Source organism: Watersipora subatra, chromosome 7 (assembly GCF_963576615.1).
Source record: "Watersipora subatra chromosome 7, tzWatSuba1.1, whole genome shotgun sequence".
NCBI lineage: Eukaryota > Metazoa > Bryozoa > Gymnolaemata > Cheilostomatida > Watersiporidae > Watersipora > Watersipora subatra.
This window is the reverse complement of record NC_088714.1, coordinates 3733685-3741028: the sequence shown is the minus strand read 5'-3', so window position 1 is coordinate 3741028 and position 7344 is coordinate 3733685.

Here is a 7344-nt window from a genome sequence, read left to right as displayed (position 1 = left end):
TAAAAAGAATTGAAAACGGATAGGTAATAAGATTTTAGCCTATGTAAGAGTTGAAATTTAGTTTAGTAAAGTACATATTAAAACTTAGCTTCAAGTATGTGTTTAGTAAGCTAAATTCATTTAAGTTAAATTCACCGTTTACGTTATACATCTGTTTTGAAGGTAAGAACTCCTCACATTGTAATGTTACATTTTCTTGCAGATCATAACCACTAAATACACTAAAGTTACTGCAGGTAACTATAGTTACTAAGGTTAACATGTTATTTTGTTACTAATTTTTAATATGTACTGTACATATAAAAAATTTTGATGATTTTCTACAGGAAGTGTTTGCATTAGATAATTACTATGGGTCTATAGCACTCTATACAATATTTTCATCTTTTGATGCCAAAACTGAAACGAAGTAAAATCTTATAATTGTGTACCAAATCATTTTTCATTAATATTGTAGCAAAACAGACTTTATTTAGCCATTACTTGCTAATTATTTCACATTTACTTTTAAACACCTTTACAGCCGCTTTAATTTTTCTGTTAATTCATTTTAACAAAACACTCTTTTTACAATATGAAATTTAAAAGTTAGTTGTTTGAAAACCTTCACAGTTGTTTTATTTTATTTTAACTGAACAAAACACTTTTCTTATGATATGAACTTAGAAATTAGAATGGTAACTGTTGTTATGTGTTTAATATGTTTAATAAAAATAAATTTTCTGTCCAACAACTTTTTATTACCCGAGCAACGTCGGACATTCGACTAGTTTATGTATACGACGTTTGGTTTGTAGTTTAGATGTTTAGTTTATACCGTACACTACGAAAATTTACAATCTTTGAAGTTCTAAATGTTATAATAGAACAATTAGATGTATTAAAAAACATTTCTTATTTTTCAGCCCACTTCTTCAAGATATTCACATATTCTTGAAAGACTTCAACAGAAGCGGCACTGGTAACTGGATGATGCAACAATGCATCATCGGCATATAGGCGAATGGTTGAAGTCAGGGAATGACTAATGTCATTAATATACAGTAAAAAGAGCGCGGGGCCAAAGACCGACCCTTGAGGAACGCCTGAGGTTACTGCCTTAACTTGTAAAAAAGAACCGTTTAAAACTACCCACTGTGTTCAATTTGTCAAAAAATCTAAAATCCAAGAAATAATGTCATTCGTAAAACTATAACCTAAAAGTTTATCCATCAAAAGTGCATAGGATACGTAAACCATAACTGCCACGTACAACTTTTATCATCTATGCTAGGCAAATCGGACACGCCGATTCCGATTTTGTACTCAAAATAAAGATTGATCTACTAACTTTCAAAGTAATGATGGTTTTTTTACAGCGTTTTAATATCGGTCTCGAAAACAACACAATCGACACAACAAGCTCAGCTCAAAAATATTTGACGTAGCCTAGGTTTTTAGGAACGGAAGTTAGGGATCTTTAGTTCGATTTAGAATGATAGAGATGGGTGTCTTAAAACCCATTATTTAAATTCAGCCTGCAAAATCTTTTCAGTCTTTTATGAAAGGTAGATAACTTATTTAAAATTGCTCATAGCTTGTTACAGGATGTTTAATAGGCTGAATGCCGACAAAAATGAGCTCAAAAAAGGGCGATTTTATCACAAGCTAGAGTTGTTATTGCACTTTTTGAGCTCATTTTTAAATATGCAATGCTAAATAGCTAATCTACTTTTTAAAAAAAGACTGAGATTATTTTGAAGGCTGACTTTAGATAATAATAGGTTTGAAGACACCCATCTCTATCGTTCTAAATCAGAATAAACATCCCTAATTTCTGTTCCTAAAAAGCTAGGTTACATCACATATTTATGGGCGGAGGTTTTATGCCGATTGTGTTGTCTTCGAGACGGACATTGGAATGCTTTAAAAAAGCCTTCATGACTTCGAAAGTTAGAGGTCCTATCTTTATTTTGAGTACAAAATCGAAATCAGCGTGTCTGATTTACCTAGAAAATACGATAAAAGTTGTACGTGGCAGTTAGAATTTAATAAAACGCTTTTGAAAAATCTAAAACGACTGCCTGCACACACCCTCCTTTATCAACTTCCCTTAAAGGTTGACTTGCAACAAAATTCACATTACCGTTATTTGAAATGAAAAGATTCACCATGTCTTACTCTGTTGTGTTGTAGGTGCAAAATATGTGGAAAAGGTGATTACAAGCTCTTAAAAGTTCAAAAACAAACAGAAAATCGCAGCCACACGAGACCGTCGTAGTTTGGACTCCCTTTCTAAAACGGCTCAAATGTGATGTAGTTGTGAGAGATAGTTTCTGTTTACACTTTCTTGCAACCTATTCGTCGAAATATTTTCACAAATATACTTCACGCATTCAATAAAACTATGTCTATTGTTCTTACGCGTTTGTTTTATCGTCACTGTAATGCTGTCACTTTTTGCACTGATATCTTATATATCTTACCGTAAAAAGTCATTAAACTTTTTAACCTTAGCTCGAAGGAGTATATATCATTGTCTGATAATCATGACGAGCCTGTTGGTTACCTGTGATAATCGAAAAGTGCTGCAAAAATTATTGGCGAAGTATTGGGTCACATGATCAGATTACGACTTGACGATTGAATAATGCCGAAACAAAACTGTAAAGTAGCGAGCATCTATATTTGATACAGGGTCTTCGGTAAAACCCGAAGTGTTTGTCATAAACTAGTACTACGATAAGTTTTATATTGAGCTTTTTATTGGCCTTTCAATTCACGTGAGAACATACGTGACAAGACGATAACCAAATTTCGTGGTTACGTCATCGAAATAAAGAGATTCCAATCTACGGCGGCTTTTCATTTTTGAGCTTTCAAGAGCTTGTAATCCCATTTCCACATATTTGGCACTTACAACACAACAGAGTAAGACATGGTGAATCTTTTGATACCAAATAACTGTAATATGAATTTTGTTGCAAGTCAACCTTTAAAATAGAATGTGTGGTAGTTAATAGTTGACTGGTGCATGACACAGTCCCTGACTAAAACCGTGCTGTTGAGGTATGAATATGTCATTTAATTTTGAACTAATATGACGTAAAATGATGTGTTCAAAAAATTTTGAGCAAATACAAGTTAAAGACACAGGCTGATAGTCACTGGCTGCTTGCTTACTACCAGATTTAAATAATGGAATTGGTTTGTTTCCATTGCGAGGGAAGCCTGCCCATATCTAGTGAATACTGACATATTAGTGTTGAAACCGATGAAATTTCATCAATAGCCAGACAGAAATCTCCTTCTCGGAGCCCATCCGGCCCAGGTGCTTTCCCAGGTTTCAAGTCAGTAATTAATTTCTTGACTCCATCCCTGGTTATTTTGATTGTAGATTTATCAAACATGAGATAAGGAATAGTCTTGTCTCAGACCAAAAACGCTACTAAAATAGTTATTTAACTTATTTGCCATGTCCTCGGACTCCTCCAAAGTTTTGCTGTCATGTTCACTAATAGTCAACGACTTTATACTGTAGTTTTGGTTCGTCTTGACCTTTAAAAATCGATAAAAAAACATTTGCTGTCTCCTTCAGACATTGGGGTGAAAATATGTTTAGTTAGGTAGTGATAATGTATTTTCCTTAGTTCTTTTTTTGCTATTTTTTCTAAACATTTGTATTTTTGAAGATCTAACTCATTTCCAGTCTTTCTGTATTTGTTGTACAATTTTCTTTGCTTGTTTACAAATTGCCTTGCAGTTTTATTGAACCAGAAGGGCTCGCCACTCAGTCTTTGCTTAATTGTCATGGTGGGGACATGCTTTTAATAGCTAACGCCATGTTGTGTGAAAAAACATTCCACACATTATCAATGTCCTCCCTACCATCAATCAAGCCCCTGATCTGACTTTCTTTGTTTTTGGCCATGATCATTGTTATTTCTTCTTTTTCAGTTTGGTTATTTAGCTTAACAAGTTGAGGAGGCTTAGTGTTAGTTCTATAATCAAGTCTAAGCTCCTACTCAATCATGTAGTGATCACTTAAACCAGGACTAATAACCACAGGAGAAAAATCATTACTGATAAAATTAACAAAAATCTAATCTAGTGTGTTACCCTATATGTGAGTTAGATGAGATACCAACTGATGAAATCCAAAGTCATTAAAACAATCCAAAAGATTTAAATGCAGACGCTTGTTTTTGCCAAAGACTTTCACTAAACCATCCGACTCCTACTCAACAGATTCCCACTCAATATCCGGCATGTTAAATTCACCGGTAACATATATATATAAATATATATATATATGTATATATATAAATATATATATATACATATATATATAAATATATATATATACATATATATATTCTATATATATTATATATATATATCAACAACTCTAGAGTCGAATAATTCTCCATCTTTACGGATATGTCTAGATGGATTTCGGTCACACAAAAAAGAAATATGAACTGACATTGCATTTAACTCAATAATTTTACTCTTTATTGAGTGAACATTTGCCAGCAGCAATCTATGAATTACATAATTATTTTTGCTATTTGTCTTTTTACTATTTTGGATACATCCGTTGAGTTTTCCTCTCTGGACTTTTTCAACTCTGTTTGTAGCCAAAAATCTGCTTCCCTTTCTTTTTTAGTGAGGTCAGGTTTAGCAAAAAACTCCCTTTATTCTCTGACTGTTTATTCTTTTAAGAATGTTCAATTTTTCTTCTCTCGATTCAGTGCATAATTTAAAAGGCCTTAGGAATGTTTTTCCCTGCTCATCCATTTTAAGATTGTTTATTTTACCTAGTCGGTATAAGCCTAAGTTAGCAACTTTAGTCTGAAGATCTCCATAATTTTCTGCACTTTATCTATAGTTTCTTGCTTAGTATTGTTTCCTGACATGCCATAAATAATCAGATTTTTATTTCTTATTTGTTTTTCTTCAGTCTGTTTAATTGTTTTTTGAACTGCTTCAGCCACAACCGTAGAATTTACTTCAATGTTCTTTACTGCCATTGCATAAGATTTTTCATTGGCTTCAAATTTTGGTTCAAGCCCTACTGAAACCAGGGACTTTATTTGGTCTAGACCATTTTCAATACAATCTAATTGGTTGTGTGCAGTAGAACTAGATGAGCTAAATATTTTACAGGCCCATCTTACACCCTTAGTTCCAAGTCGAGATATAGTAGCTGCCTCGTCCTTAGTCAAATCTACATATTTGAGAAGATACCACTGCTGACAAAAGTCACACAGGATAGAACTATCGACCTGATCTTTTAAAGGAACTTTACAATGCCCATATAACACAACAATGTCTTTATCATTATTAACAGCACGTTATAAACTGTCATCCTGTTTTCTAACATTACCCTGAGCCCCCTTAGGTGTTCCTGTTCCCGACCTACTATTTCTATTTGCTCTACTTTCAGAACTCCCACCCGCCATACTCATAAGAAACTTCTAAGTTTATTTCCAGGGCAAAAGTAAAAGCAGGGACTTTAAACAAAATCAAGCTAAAAAGGTCCCAATCAAGTCTGTAAAACTAAAATAACACAGCAGCGCCTTCAGCGGCCGAGCTGTCCAACACTTATTGACGAACTGTTGGTGTTACGAGTGTTAAACTACAGTATTAAGGCAAACTTCGATATACTGAAAAAAACATCCAGATAAATTAAATGATATCCTAATTAAATCCTTAGTAAAATGTTACAGAGCGCAACAGCGATGAGGCGACAGGAAACCCCGCCTTGTTAAGATACCGCGTCCAGGGCGCCTGTTTCTAGTGTATAAAATGAATGCATATGTTTTTGCACTAATGTTGAATACTATCAATTAACAGCTGAGTTACATTTTCCCGTAAATACTTATTTATTTAACGAAATGAATGATATGAAGCGAGCGTCCTATACAGTTCACTTCCACATCATTTAAAGAGGCGGGGGTGAAACGGTCTAGCCATAAACTACGTTGCATTCTCAGTGCTCTGCATAAGACATCGCTGGAGCCTACGATCCTGCTAATTGCATGTTAGATGAGGATTTACGCTCACCTTATTTTTTGTTGATTATAGTTGTAAGGCTAATATCACCTGCAGTTCCTTTGCATAAAACGCCGCTCCTTATACGTGCCCTAAACCAAGTATGCCTTATAGAACGAAACGTTTTTGCGGAGTCAGAGCGTTGTCATCACGCCAATACTTCCGGCGTGTTATGGCCGACCGTTTATTAACAGTAGGCACATTAATCGAAGTTGAGGTTTGATAGCAACGATTAAGCAATGTGGTTTGTGTTAAGTTTTTATGTGTATAAGACCATATTAATTGATACTGGTGTTTCACAGCGCTAATAATATCGTCGTTTAGTATATGATCGTCAAATATTTGAATAAGCTCCTCCGACATCCTTCAACAATATGTTAAGACAATCTAGTCTCAACTCCAATATACTTGTATCAACATGTCAACAGATATGCTTACTTTGTAATATCTCTTTTATTCAATTGCTGGTCAATATACCAGTGTAGGTTAGCTGTGGAGAGAGATGAAATAAGTCTCACTTCATTCGTCCATCTTGTAGGCTGGAGCGTCGTTCAGAATCAGAATGGAGTTTTCTCACTAAGATCCTCAATATGAGGCAATAAGTGTGAGAACTCATTTATTAGTATGTCATAATTTTATTTTTTATACATAGCCATGTATATTTACCATTTATTCTATAACAAAATATAAAAGCCACAAGTATATACATTAATTCAGTGCAACCTACGACCTCTCCTCGGATATCCCTTATAAAATGAGGCCAACAAGAAAAAAAAGTGCGTTTGTTTTAATTTTTAGTCATTCAATTATATTATGTCATTGGCGATTGCCTTGGTGCCATCCAGGCCATCCAACACCATGTGCAATCATCTCTGATACTCTTCTGGTGCTGAGTTTAGTCTAAAAGGCCATTTTTTCCAACAGTACCTACCTACTAAAATCCAAAAGGCAGTCAGTTCGCAAGACCTTTCAGGCAGCCTCATTTGCTAAAACCCATTTTTAGCATCTCATAGTGAAAAGCACTGAACCTTCGTGAGTTTTGTAGAACATCCTCCAGTGCTCGAAGTGGGTAATGATTACTTATAATTGTACGTGATATATAATTAGACATGGTCTTACTTTTCTGTTTGGTTTCCTAAATGCCTTCAATGATGAAATCCAGTCTGTAGGTTCATCCACTCTACTTATCAACCCAGCACTTTCAAGCTCTCTTATCTTAGCTATGTCATCAGCCTTCAGCATAACTGGGGTCGTTCGGGGTCTATGTTGAACTTGGGGCATACTCTCGTCGATTCTTATCTCATTTTC